At 44.9% G+C, this 15,080-nt stretch overlaps 1 protein-coding gene across 1 annotated transcript in view; it reads left to right on the top strand.

Annotated features, from left to right (window-relative positions):
* The first annotated feature begins 1,796 nt into the window (after positions 1 to 1,796).
* The window catches only part of FOXN3 (forkhead box N3), a 194,428-nt gene continuing 181,144 nt past the window's right edge, over positions 1,797 to 15,080 (top strand). Inside the window, exon 1 of the mRNA XM_081912834.1 lies at positions 1,797 to 1,852. The gene's annotated coding sequence lies outside the window, so the exon portion shown is untranslated. The remainder of the gene's footprint in view (positions 1,853 to 15,080) is intronic.

Genomic DNA, 15,080 nt, shown 5'->3' on the forward strand with positions numbered 1-15,080 from the left:
TGTCCCTAAAGAGTAAAAAGATCATGGCTTAAGCTTTTGACAGTCAGGACCTATTTTGTTAAACCTTAATTCATATTGCTAAGATACCTCTCGATTTCATTGGAATGGGAGAATTGACTCCTTTGAGAGGATACATCTGGAGGGCACCACATCAGCCACCCCTGAGGTATGGTATCAAAGCGCAAAATACCCATCCTTCTGGGTGTTATCCTTTGTTATACTAGCAATCTACGTGCACAGAAATAAGAACCCAAAGGTTACAATGGGAGATACGCTTTTGCCTTCTCTGCACGCATAGTATGGGCAACAGCAGCTGTAGAATGCTTCCTTTTCAAGCTTAAACAGTTGCCCATGCAGAATGTCTTGCAATGGATGGTTGCTGCCATGATTGCTATGTTCAGCTTCCAGGTTCACAGACAGTTATGTCACTGAATAATATCAGCTGCTGAGAGCTACAAGAGGAGGTTATTGGCTTCAAGTTTATTTTGTGGACTTCTCAGAAGCAAACAGGGTGGATGGACCAAGTGATTCTAGTTTGATTCTACAGCACCAAATCAAAATATGAGAAATTTGAGTGACACTTCTAATATATTTTTGTGCATGCTGTGGCTCATCAGGGACACGGGTGGTGCTGTGGGTTAAGCCACAGAGCCTAGGGCTTGCCGATCAGAAGGTTGGCACTTCAAATCCCCACGGGGGTGAGCTCCCGTTGCTCAGTCCCTGCTCCTGCCAACCTAGCAGTTCGAAAGCATGTCAAAGTGCAAGTAGATAAATAGGTACCACTCCAGCGGGAAGGTAAACGGCGTTTCCATGCACTGCTCTGGTTCGCCAGAAGCGGCTTTGTCATGCTGGCCACATGACCCGGAAGCTGTACGCCGGCTCCCTCAGCCAATAAAGTGAGATGAGCGCCGCAACCCCAGAGTCGGTCACGACTGGACCTAATGGTCAGGGGCCCCTTTACCTTTACCTGTGGCTCATCAACAGAGCTACCAGGAAACTGTTAAGCAATCTGGTTGATTCATTCATTCCTTCAGTCTACTGCTGTCTGGGGCTGATGGGAGTTGGTGCTCAGCCACATCTGGAGGACCTAGAATTTGCAACCCCAGTGTTGGTGCTGGATTAGAGCTAGAGAGACCCAAGCTCAACTCAACCTAGGTGACCTGGGAGTGGTCACTGCCTCTCAGCCTAACATACCTTGCAGAGTTTTCCTGAGCATAAAATTGAAGATGGGGAGATCCGTGGACCCCGATTTGGTTTCCTTGAAGGGAAGGGCAGCATATAAATGCAAAGTTTAAATATGTGCTCAAGGATGGAACCTGGCGCTTTCCCACTTTACCTGTCCCCATTCGTGCATCTCAGGTGCCCCAGTTAGGTCGGGCGTAATTCTTTGCAACCCATAAAATAAAATTGGTGCGCATTAAGTCTTCGGTCCCCTGCAGAAAGTGAAGTTGTTTCCAGCATCTTCCAAAGTGAAGTTTTGGCAAGGTGTAAGAGGACAGCCCTTCTGCCTCTTGGTTTAACGCCCGAGGCTTGCCTTGTTCAGTCAATGTGTACCTGCAGGTGTTGCCATATCCATATATCTATATAGTGCATTTGATAAGATGAAGGGGGGGGTGGGAAGAATGAAAGCAGTCAGAGACAAAAGGAGAATGAAGATGAATGTTAGTGTTCCCCTGGGGTTCATGGCTGAAGGAATTAACACAGCTTCGCTCTCTACCCTAGCTGTGTTTGTTTCCATGGCAACAGCTACGTACATGTTTCAGACTATCTACAGTGACACAGTTGCAGAAATAGTAGCTTGCAGGTTTCTGATATCGCATCAGTGGGCAAGGAAGCACATACACTATCTTAAGTAAGTGTGAAAGAATTTTTTCTCTCTCTCCTATATACCAATCTTAAGCTCTAGATTCAAATGTCTTGAGGTTAATTTTGTGCAAGCTCGTCTCAGGGAAACAACCCCCGGACCCTTGCAATTCCGCTTGGGCCCTGCGAACGGCACGGTCAGAGTTGAAAGTTGCAGGAGGCTGTTGAGAAGTCTGCATTGATTCGGGCAAAAACGATCAAATTGGAGTGAATGTGGCTGAATGCAGACGAGGGCAATAGCTGCGGAATGAGATGTTTAAGAAGCATGTGGTCACGGCAAGGTTGCAGAGGGTGTTCCTTTCCGCCTCTCGCTCCCCTTTTAACTGTGTAGACAGAGATTGCAAATTTGTTGTAGCACAATAGGGGTTGGCTGCAGAATGTTGAGAGACTTCAGACTTCGCGGTTGATATTTGTGGATGTTTCCATCGCAAAGCTGTCTGCAGGTTAGAACCATAGCTGTCTGCCTGATCGCTGGCTTAATTTGGGGAGATTTGGAGCCTCGTCATCCTTGAATGCTTTTGTAATTTGTGAGTCTAGGCATTAGGCAATCCTGATTTTTAAAATTATTTTGCTGCTACTCCCTCCCCCCTCCCCCCCCCGAGGAAAACTGTTAACTGCTAACTGTGTGTGATTTCAGGCAAGGAAATTCTTAAATTTATATGAATGATAGAGTAAGTTTTAGCTCAGTGGATTTTAACTGTAATGCAGAGTCTGTGAAATTGAGTTGTGTTGCTGTTCCATGTGCATGGATTCTTTGAATGTCAGGATGTGCTGTACAAAACCCATGCTGCTAACTTACTGTTTTGATTTTCCAAGAAGTAGCCATAAATAAATGGTTGGAGAAGGAACAGGCTGGTCTCTCTCTCGACGGTTCCTTCCCTCCCCTTTGCATGGAATGTAAGGGAACTGTCTTGCACAGAGTCATTAGTCACTATTTGATCCAACTAGCTCAACACAATCTGCACTGATTGTTAGTTGATCACTGGCATCTGAGGCAGGAGTCTTTCCGATGGAACCTGGGACTTTCTGCAAACACAGCATATGCTCTGCTATTCAGCCACAGCCCTTCCTTTGCTCTAAGCACTACTGCTAATCCACTTCTGTTCTCCCTTCCCCTAGACACGCACAGGGCATAATCTACATAGTGCCCCTTATTAGCCTACAAAAGTTGGCAATACCAAGCAAATATAGTGAATGTCCAAAATCTCAAGTATATGCTGAATGCGATAGTGCCTGACGTGTGATTATTTACAGGGGTTCCCCGAATGAATCTGGAATTACAGGAACTGGCATATAGGAACGCTGAGATTCACTGCAACGTAAATAGGAGTCCTCAACACTCCTGTTAATGATTATCTGTGCTGTGTTAAACTGGATCATTCCAGTCAGAGGCACAATTTCTCCCAGGTCCTCCTGCTGCATTGGGAGGATGCCTCAAACTTTTAATAGGGTGCATCAATCCCTATTGAACTTCTGCTTTGCGTCTAGCAAGTTGCAGGTTTCAGTGTCACTCTAATCTCTGTCCCATTCTGGTATAGGTTGTCTGTTGTACAGTTAGTGCCATTTTATTTGTAAGCCAACGTCAGTGTACGGCTTCCACCATTTATGGTTGGCACCAGCACCTACAAAAATTAAGTCCAAATGGTGTTTGAAGAGCCTTCCAAGCTAGCTCCTAGCTCCAGTACAGTTCCAGATTTTGCATCCATGCTGTTCTACTGGTATATAAACAGAGAGGGTGAACCATCCAACTCTATAATATCCTTTTTGAGGTGAGGCAACCAGAACTATACACAGCTTTCCAAATGCAGCTGCACCGTAGATTCCTATAACAGCATTATGATACTGGCAGTATTATTATTATTATTATTATTATTATTATTATTATTATTATTATTGCCCAATGTGCAGCACTTTATGCCCGTGTACACGAAATTGCATTCACCATTTTCCCGCTCATTCACTCAGTCTGGAGAGGTCGTTTCAGAGCTCTTCTAAACTTCTTTAAAATGTTTTTTCTAAACCTTTTTTTTTAAAAACTCTTCTGTCAGCCATTGTGGCTACTTATCGATAGATGAAAATATACAGTTGCAATCGAAATTATTCAACCCCCAATGCAAATTGGGTTTATTATCAAAATTTACAGACTTTCAGCTGTTTGCAATGAGCAAATCAAACAAAAGCAATCAAAATAGTTCAACACAACGAATGCTTCAAGAGGTTTCCCCAAATTCAGCTGAAATTGCAACTTATACTGGCTTCTTCAGTCTCACTGTTATTTAAACCCCTGAATGGAATCCCTCACAACAGCACAAATACAACAGTTGTTGTCTCAAGCACACCTGATGCAACTAATCAGGGACATCATTGCTTGCACCAGGTGTGCCTGAGCTGGAACACATGAAATACCTGAACTGGTTAGGGGTTTACTGAGTGTCAAATTTGGCTGCATGTTAGAAATAATGGCTAAGTCAAGAGAATGGTCCAAGAAGGTAAAAGAAGAGATCATCACCCTTCACAAACAAGGAGCAGGATACAAAAAGATCACGAAGGCACTGAATGTTCCTAGAGACACCGCTGGAAGCATAGTTGACAAGTTCAAAGTTAAAGAAGGAACAGTGGTTCAGGAAGAGTCCAATGATGACTTTTCCATTTCTGGTTCCAGAACCATGACAGGCAGTGGCGTCACATGGCTCCATTCTGCATCTGATGACAGTTCTGTAGTTGAAGTAGCTCCTAATAATTTTACTGTTAGGACACAGACTATGGGGGGAAAGTTTGATTTCTTAATTCCCTGAAAGGGAACATGTAGGTATAGCACATACAGTTTGCACTGGGCGACTTTCCTGCTCCTCTAAGCCTTGCACATGGCCTAAGGTCCTGAAACTTTGCATGCACTTCCGGACTTGTGCTAAACATAGAACTATTACGCGGGGTTACATTGCATTGACTGCAAGCTCCATGGTTGACTTTTTGCCCTTGGAAATTCAGATCCAGCTTTTCACTTTTGCATCTGTTCAATCTCAGCCAGAAAAGCGCAAAGGAAAAACAGTTCAGCCCCTTGGTTTATTTGAGTAATTGACGCAGCCGTAGCTTGCCTTTTAGTGACTAGCCTAATAGTTTGCCTTACATTAGACTGTAGTCCATTAGTTAAATAGGAATTCTGGGGAAGATGCAGCCTTTTTATAAGGAAACGAGCAAGAGAAAAACATGCCAACACCTGAATCATCTGATTTACCAAGTTGACTATTCTAGTGCAAATCACCACAGATCCAAATATTTATTGTATATGCTCTGACTAGAATCAGAAAAATACCACTGGGATCGTAACATTTATTTATTTTTTAAGAAAAAGTATATTCTTAGCCTAGGGCTTGCTGATCAGAAAGTCGGCGGTTCGAATTCCCACAATGGGGTGAGCTCCCATTGCTCGTTCCCTGCTCCTGCCCACCAGCAGTTTGAAAGCACATCAAAGTGCAAGTAGATAAATAGGTACCGCTCCGGTGGGAAGGTAAACGGCGTTTCCGTGCGCTGCTCTGGTTTCGCCAGAAGCAGCTTAGTCATGCTGGCCACATGACCCAGAAGCTGTACGGTGGCTCCCTCGGCCAATAAAGGGAGATGAGCGCCGCAACCCCAGAGTCGTCCGTGACTGGACCTAACGGTCAGGGGTACCTTTACCTTTAAGGTAAGTCTATCTCACATAACTTTCCAAAGGCCTTAAAAACACAAGGCAGGCACTGTGAAGGGTTGGCTGGAGCCTCCATACCTAGGCAAGGTAGAACTGTTGTCTCAGCAATGTGCTGAGGCCTTCTGAAGGCAGGCCAGTGCAGTCCTGCTGTTGGCTTAGCAACCTGCCCTTTTTCCTTAAAGGGCTGTGGCTTCACCCCCGCTTATTTTATGACCGTTGAAGTGATAAAAGATTGTATTTATCCTATGATGAATGGGTCTGGTTTCACCTCATCTGATAAACGGCAGCATTTATTGAGGGGAGGGTTGAGAATGTGGAGGTTAACACAGTATAGTGTTAGGCCTGTCTTCTCCAGCCTGGTGCTCTTCAGGTATTTGGGACTACATCTCCCATCATCCCTGGTCATTGGCCATGCTGGTCAAGACTGGTGGGGGTAAGGCGTCCAAAATACTGGGAAGCCACTAGGTTGGGAAAGCCAGAATGAAGAGCAGGGATCCACCATGCATTCCTCAGTCAAGCTATTTTCATCCAGATGCCCCAAAGAGTACATAGATCGTGGCTTAAGCTTTTGACAGTCAGAACCTATTTTGTAAACCTTAATTCATATTGCTAAGATACCTCTCGATTTCATTGGGACCTTATTCCAGCATGGAAGATCTGGCAGTGGAGAGCCGCCTCCTGCCATCCATGGTTGTTTCTAAGCAACCTGCCATCCATGGTTGTTTCTAAGCTTGAGGCCAGTTGAGGCCAGAGAACATCACATCCATTCCTCTCACACTGGCATCTGTCCACTACAGGGACTTGCTGGGAACCCATATGGAGTGAAAACCTAGAGTGCATGGATCAGAAGTGCTGAAACAAGAGCTCCTGATTAGCACAATCCCATCTGAACACCCCGTCTCAATTTTTGGTGGGAAATTGCCACCTCTTGTTATCTAAACCACAGTGAACAGAGCCATTCTTCATCTTCTGCTTATTATAACCTACTTACAAAATAGAACTTCCATCAGCCCCAGCCAGCATGGCCAAGAGTCAGGGATAATGGGACTTTTAGTCCAGAACGTTTGGAAGGCCACAGGTTCCCTAGCTTGTAGGCTCTAAGAGAGGCACATCACTCTCCAGTGGAGCATACACTGTCGGTAGAAGATATGCATGTCTTTCATTTAAGCTTGTCTTCCGTTAGTGGTCTTTCCATTGAGAACCGCCCCTTCCCAACCCACTATGGAACACGGTGTTTGAAAACCACATCCTTAAGTCGAACGGATCAGTAACAGTTTGCTCCACAGTCGCTTGTAAAGTTTGCTTATATCAGCCACTTGGGGATGTTTCAGTCCTTGTCCTTTGATGCAGCGCCTTGGCTGTGAGTAGCTGTTGTCACTACCACCAAACAAATACGGGTGTTCCCTAACAACAAGCCCTGGCTAAACAGGGATGTGTATCTTCTGTTAAAGGCAAGAAATGCTGCTTTTCACTCTGGTGATGCGCAACAGTATAGAGAAGCCAGAGCCAAATTGAAAAAGGGCATTAGGGATGCCAAAGCTATGTACTGCCGGAGGATCGAAAAGCATTTTGAGAGCTCCGACCCTCGTCGAGTATGGCAAGGCCTGCGACAAATTACAGGGCAAAATATTAAAAACGAACTGGCTAGCAGCAGTGCGCACCTGGCTGATCAACTGAATCAATTCTTTAGTCGCTTTGAGGTGGGAACTGGAACTACCGTCACTACAGCATTGGCTACCAGCACATCATCAGAAACTACTACTGATAAACAACCATTTTTATTACAGACCTCTGACGTACAACGTGCCTTTCGGAGCATTAACATTAGGAAGGCAGCTGGACCGGATGGAATCATGGGACGGGTTATTAGGGACTGCGCTGCAGAATTAGCTGGTGTATTTACGGACATTTTTAACCTATCCCTGTTGCAGGGTTCTGTCCCTACCTGCCTGAAGACATCGATTATAGTGCCAGTCCCCAAGCAGTCAGTGGTGGTATCTCTCAATGACTATAGACCAATAGCCCTAACATCTGTCGTTATGAAATGTTTTGAGAGATTGGTGCTAGATCATATTAAGGCTGGTCTTCCATCCACTCTAGACCCGTTCCAGTTTACATACAGAAGAAACAGATCTACTGATGATGCTATTTCCATCGCTGTCCATACTGTACTGAGTCATCTAGAACGACAGGGAACCTCCGCAAGGCTGTTGTTTGTGGACTACAGTTCTGCCTTCAATACAATTCTGCCAGACAGGTTATTCCTTAAAATGACCAATTTGGGTATACATCAGAAGATCTGTCTGTGGGGAAGGAATTTCCTGACTGATAGGCCGCAGACAGTGAGAATGGGACCTTACTATTCTTCTACTCTAGTATTAAGCACAGGAGCCCCTCAGGGATGTGTGCTAAGTCCCTTTCTCTATTCCCTGTACACATTTGATTGCACCCCACTGTATAAGTCCAACACAATCATCAAATTTGCGGATGATACAACAGTGGTGGGGCTCATTAGTGAGAACGATGAGACTGCTTATAGGAAAGAAGTACAGGGGTTAATTCAATGGTGTAAAGAAAACAATCTTATGCTTAACACCAAAAAAACCAAAGAACTCATAATTGACTTTAGGAGAAAGAAAAGTGTATTTTTACCATTGCACATAAATGGCGAGGAGGTGGAGAGGGTTGGTAGTTTTAAATACCTGGGCATCTATATCTCTGAGGACCTCTCATGGACTGCAAATATTAATATGGTTGTGAGGAAGGTGCAGGGGAGGTTGTATTTCCTGAGAATGCTCAGGGGACTGAATCTATCTCAGCACCTACTTCTGTCCTATTATCACAGTACCATCGAGAGTGTCTTAACCTATAGTATATTATCGTGGTATGGGAGCAGCTCTGGAATGGATAAAAAAGCTTTACAGAGAATAATTAAAATTGCCCAGAATGTTATTGGGCTCCAACTACCAACCCTGGATGAGATCTTCACGTCTCGCACTTTGAAGAAGTCACACAATATCCTGAGAGATCCCACCCATCCTGCTCACAACTTCTTTGAACTGTTGCCTTCGGGCAGAAGATATAGGACACTGAAAACACGAACCACACGCCTTCTGAATAGTTTCTATCCAAGAGCTCTGATTGCACTAAATAATGATCTCAGGGCCAGTTGCAAGAAATAGCAAGCAGGGGTAGGAAGGAATGAGATAGGTTTTTAGGTTATGTTATGCCTTTAATAGGTTATGTTATATTTTGGATTATGTTATGTTTTATATATTATGTCTGAATAGGATGAGAGTGTTGGAGATACGTGCAAATGTGTATGTGAACCCGGTCTTTGGGTGTTTGATTTTCGTTGTTGTGTATACTGTGTATATACGGACAATGACAATAAATTTATCTTATCTTATCTTATCTAACGTCTGCAGTGTTGCACCATGGTAAGTGGGGTGATGTGTCAGGGGTGTTTGAGCAAAGAGAATGATGCACCAATGCAAGGGTGTGATTTAGATGATCAGGATCCCATCTTACGGTTTTAAAACGAATATTCAGAATTTCAAACTGTAGAAGGGTTCTTGTCATGAATAATCCTGCATTTTAAAATGTGCAAACATGTGAAAGAGTTTAATGGGAATGGGCTGTTCATGCAGCACTCATCAGTGATCCCGTGAGCTGAGGCTCAGTTTCTAGATAGCTGCTGGATGATCTATGAGGAAGCTGCATGGATGACCAATTCCGGCAATAACTGTTCATATGCAGGATGCAGATACAGAACGTTATGCTGCTATTGGCCCAAAGCTGGTGGAGTCCCAGTTGTTTGACCTCAGCAGGGCTGACATAAAATTGTGTTATTGTATTGCATATCAGCTATTGAAGTTCACTCCTTTTTAATCTTTGTTCAAAGAATGGGCCAGAGTTCATTGGTTAATGTAGAAGTCACCTGTTTCAGTAGCCAGCATTTTCATTTTAAAGGTTCAGGTTTAGGGTTGTCATGTGTCCTCTTTTTCCAGGACATGTCCTCTTTTTGAGGGGTAAAATTTCTGTCCGGGTGAATTTTTTACATTTGCCAAAATGTCTCTGGCTATACTTTCTGGATGGGACATAGACATAACTGGTGGTTGAGGACTTGCTTCCTTTCCCCCCCTGCCACCCTCAGCAATATATTGCAGTTTCTATACCCTACATATAGTAGGGGTATTTAAAATGAGAGTCATCAAAGTGTCCTCTTTTTTGCTCTTCAAAAAGAGCAACCCTAAATAGCTGTGGAGAATTATCTCTGCCAAAGATCTTGGAGAGCTGTTTCTGGTCAAGAGAGACATACTGGATGAGACAACTGATATTCATGGGGGATGCCTACTCTTTTAAGTTACCCAAAATGCAACATCCTGGTCCATAGATTTATGAAATGTACTGGTTTCACAGACGTATATTCTAGGAAGATAACCTAAAATGGTGCGCAGTCTCCATAGATGACAGATGAGTTTGGCTTCCATTCACTACTGCCCATTTGGCTGCCCATCCACTACTGAAGTATTTCTGTATATATGTATATATGAGTGGTACCAACGCCACTACCAAAACAACAGCAAAGAATGTGGCAGCCACAGCCATGATCACGCCAAGCAGGACTAGGCTCTGTCCTGGTTTGGAGAATGTTGGGGGATTGTCAGCACTGTGCTCAAAGGCCCTTTGAGCTCGAACTGGTCTTTCAATGGAAGGCTGAATGGAAGGAGGCCTCTGCCCTATCCAAACCCCCTCCAGCCCAGCAGATCTCAGGCTTAGATTGCAGCCTTAATTTAGAGCTGAGCTGAAAAGGGAGGCTGCATTCACACTTAAATGCATTTTACACTTAAAGCACAACAGTACCGCTTTAAACAGTCATGGCTTCCCCCTAAAAATTATGGGAGCTGTAGTTTGTTAAGGGTTCTAAGAGTTATTAGGAAACTTCAATTCTCCTCACAGAGCTGCAGTTCTGAGAGTGGTTTAACAATCAATCACTCTTCTCAGGGAATTCTGCCAATTGGAGCTCTGTGGAGGGAATAAGGGCCTCCTAGCAACTCTTAGCACCGTTAACAAACTACAGCTCCCAGAATTCTCTGGGGGAAGCCATGACTGTTTAAAGTGGTACCATTGTGCTTTAAAGTGATGGTTGTTGTTGTTGTTGTTTAGTCGTGTCCTACTCTTCGTGACCCCATGGACCAGAGCACACCAGGCACTTCTGTCTTCCACTGCCTCCCGCAGTTTGGTCAAACTCATGCTGGTAGCTTCAAGAACACTATCCAACCATCTCGTCCTCCTTGTGCCCTCCATCTTTCCCAACATCAGGGTCTTTTCCAGATAGTCTTCTCTTCTCATGAGGTGGCCAAAATATTGGAGTCTCAGCTTCAGGATCTGTCCTTCCAGTGAGCACTCAGGGCTGATTTCCTTAAGAATGGATAGGTTTGATCTTCTTGCAGTCCATGGGACTCTCAAGAGTCTCCTCCAGCAAAAATGCATCAATTCTTTGGCGATGAGCCTTCTTTATGGTCCAGCTGTATCTATTTAAAGTGCTGGTATAGCGCTTTAAATATATGGTGAGAATGTGGCCTTTTTCTTTCTCCTTCCCACATTTAAATACACATCCCCATTTCGACAATATTTCAGGGGGACATGAAGGAGGAGAAAGCATTCAGAGAGAGGAGGAGGATGCCCTCTGACAGGAATGCAGGTACGTCCCACAGCATTCCCTGGTACTTGGCGTTCCAAAAGGGTTCTTCCAGACAGTGACCTCTTTTCAATGCTGATTAGCTGCTGTTTTGTTTGAAATTATCTCTCTCTCTTTTTCGCAGAGGAATCAGAGATTTTGCACAGAATGTTCACTTCAGAACATCCAGTCTAAATACATCTAACAACATTTGATAGCGGTAGCATTGGTATCTAATTAATATCAACAGCGGCCATAGAAACAATTCCCTGAAAACCACCAGCAGGAATGCTAAAGATGTATTCACAGTGATATCTCCAATGATAATTTGGTAGCAGTGGCTCATTTCATCAATCCCTTTAATGAGGAGGTTCATTCCCCCCCCCCCCCCGGTGCCTGAGAAACCAACAGACACAAGCCAGAACCACGTTGGTGTACCTAACCCAAGAACCATCATGTAGACCTCATTCTCGCCCGCTTAATCCCATTTCTTTCCTGAGATTTTAGCTCAAAGCACCTCCACAAATGATAGCAGTAATACATGCTGATGTGCAAAGTGGTTTTGCTGTGCCTTAAAAAAAATATCTATCACTTTTTTTTTAGCCAGCAGTAAACTTGATAGAGCACCTTTTAACTGGAATTCTTGTTTTGCTGTGTACACTTCTTTTCCTCTTCCCCGATAAAAGGGTAAAGTGCAACCCAGGTTTCAGAGAGGGATGGATGCCTGATTAATCTGTCTGCCAGGTGCATATGGAAATAAATTAGCAAATGGTACATCTGGGATTGAACTACTGCAGAGATGATAAATTATTGCCATCTTCCATGGCTGTATTACTGAGGCATCAGTGAGTTCTCTAGTTCTCACTGAAAGGCTGATCACATAAAATCAACATGGTTCTGGAATTAAGGCAGCGTTTTCGGTGGTCTAAGCAATTCTTAAAGGCTCCGAGGCCCATTTTTATTAGACTTACGATGGGCTTACGATGTGTACGTATGTGCGTGCACAGAAGGAAATATTTCTAAACAGCCCTTCAAACTTTCCTCCTCTACAGAAGAATCTTAAACCTAGAATTTTAGCATTAACCTTGCAGTGTTTGATGTCATTTGGGGGGTTGGCTTGCCTGCTGCCATTAAACCCAGACCATGATTGGAGTTTCCAACCCAAGGATTCTCGTGTAAGCGTGGGAGGGAAATGATGGCATGTGATCATCTTCTCTGGCATACATCTCTGCAGTGAAACGGGAAGCCATTCAGTGGCTGTAAAGGTGTCAGCCTGGAGAAATTGCCCACAAGCTATATTGAAGAGGTGGCATCAAGGAGAAAGCCAAGCCCCCTGTGTGGCCTCATGCAAGCCTCCCAGGGGTTGCTCATGCTCGAAGGAGGGATATTGCAAGCATTCAAGTAGGGGCAACCACAAGGCAATTTGGACTGTACCCTTGTATTCACGAGTCCAATAGGAACATAGGAAACTGCTCTATTCCCAGGCACACCATCGGCCCATCTGCCTTAGTATTCAGACACTCCAAGTGTGCCTGTTTTCCAGGGACGCTTCCGATTTTATAGAAGCCGATCCGGTTTCTGACTTGATCTCAGGGGTATGGAGTTATGTGACTCCTGAGCCAGGGAGATAAGTAACTATACAACCTTTAGAAGACATCTGTACAGGTAAGCTTTTACATGTTTAATTGTGTTTTTATACAGTCCTGTTTTTCTAGAAAAAGAGGTGCCGGAACTCACCATAAACGCCTCCCTTGTTATAATGGCAATGGCACCCACTTGAGAGGTGCTGGGATTCATTTCCAGTGAGTTCCGGCTGAAAAAAGGCCCTGTTTTTATATATGTTGGAAGCTGCCCAGGGTGGCTGGGGCAACCCAGTCAGATGGGTGGGGTGTTGTTGTTACTATTGTTATTGAATAGGACGTCCCTATTTTCATTGGAGCAATGTTGGAGGGTATGCCTACATTGACTGACAACAGCTTGCCAGAGTTTCAGATGAGGGACACTCCCAGCCCTAGTGTCAGGCTTCAGGAAATCCTATCCCTCCCATGGTGGGCAGCCAAGAAGCAAATAACAAGAAGAGTTCTTACCAATCCTTTTATTCAATATTCACAGAGAGAGGTTTTGAAAAGTGCCCCTCCATTTCAGTAATGGCATTACTCCAAGTAAAGTCCCACCCCTCTCCTATTCTACGTCATCCCTGCGCCAACTGATCTGTGCTTTCTGCCTCTGAGCTTTCTGTTCTACTACTCTCAATGCACGCCGGGTCCTGGGGGGGGGGGTCTGGCATGCTTTCAAAGGACACTGAGTCTGTCAGCTGTCTCTCCCTTAGTGCTTCTTCTTCTTCTTCCCACAGCTGCTGCTGCTCTCCCAATATTTCCCAGCTTCTCCCCCCCCCTGCAGCCTCTGAACTATGACCTTCTGCAAACCACTGTTTTAAATCTATACTGTCCTCTTCTTCTCGGGAAGGTTTGGGGGGGCGGTCCCCACCATTTCTCCTCAGTCCAGTCCCTGAAACCCACTTGGAGATGCCATGGTGTGAACCTGGGACTTTGATGGTCTACTGCTGAGTGATGTCCCTTCCCCCCAGATGGATACCGTCTGCCCTGTAGGAAGGAAAAAGAGGGTGTTGGAGGGAGACAAGGACTACATCAAGGCCTGTTGCAGCCTGACTTACCTCTCCCTGCCACAGGGCCAAATGATACCATCTGCTCTGTTGGTTGGAACATCTGAAGCTGGCTCTTGCGTTTCTGGTGCTGCTTGTTTCGTTTTGCAACCACGTGGCTCTTGGTGTATCTGTTGTGCTTTAGGGATGATGGTGCTGTGGGTTAAACCACAGAGCCTAGGACTTGCCGATCAGAAGGCTGGCGGTTCGAATCCCCGCAACGGGGTGAGCTCCCATTGCTCGGTCCCTGGTCCTGCCAACCTAGCTGTTCGAAAGCACGTCAAAGTGCAAGTAGATAAATAGGTACCGCTCCGGCGGGCAGGTAAACGGCGTTTCCGTGAGCTGCTCTGGTTCGCCAGAAGCGGCTTAGTCATGCTGGCCACATGACCTGGAAGCCGTACGCCGGTTCCCTCGGCCAATAAAGCGAGATGAGCGCCACAACCCCAGAGTTGGCCACGACTGGACCTAATGGTCAGGGGTCCCTTTACCTTTACCTTTACCCACCTATAGGACCTCATCAAAAACCAAGTTAGTGCTTCCCCAGCTTTGGGGAAGATGTAGGTGGGCTCTAGGACCCTGCCAGAGCCTTGTACCTCCTTCCCAAACCCCCAGCACCTCACTTACCTGGCTTTGGGAAGGCAGCACAAGGGCTGGGTGGGTGTGTCAAATTTTGGGCTTGCTCCCCACCCCACACATGCAGCCCACGGGTAGCCCTGTTCTACATATCTTGTTGCTGTTGGTCTGTGATTTTGCTTGGAAGTTAAGACTCTTTAAGTTTTTCATACAAATAAATCAAGTCAAGCAACAAGTGTGGATCTTTTACACTTGAGCCCTAAGTCTCATTTAATTTGATGGAGCTCTGGGTAAGTGGTTATAGGAGTGAAGCCTTAGTCCTGCCAAGTGAGCCAAAGGCATGACAATGCCATTGAATGAACAGTCCTTTGCTGTTTGGCTTGCTTGACGAGTTATAAACAGTGTGTACGTGTGTGTTTCCAAATGCACAAAGAGAACAAATTAAAGGAATCACATTGTGAATGGAAGTTTCTGGTCACAGCTAATAAAAACTGTTCAATAATAACTCCCTCAGTATCAGCATTTAAGTGCGCATTTAAGTTGTGCTCTGGAAGCAAAATAAACTAGCCAAGAGAAAACATTCTAATAATTTATGTGCATTTATATGTACAAAG

Source organism: Podarcis melisellensis (assembly GCF_964234715.1).
Source record: "Podarcis melisellensis genome assembly, chromosome: 1".
In the NCBI taxonomy this organism is placed as follows: Eukaryota; Metazoa; Chordata; class Lepidosauria; order Squamata; family Lacertidae; genus Podarcis; species Podarcis melisellensis.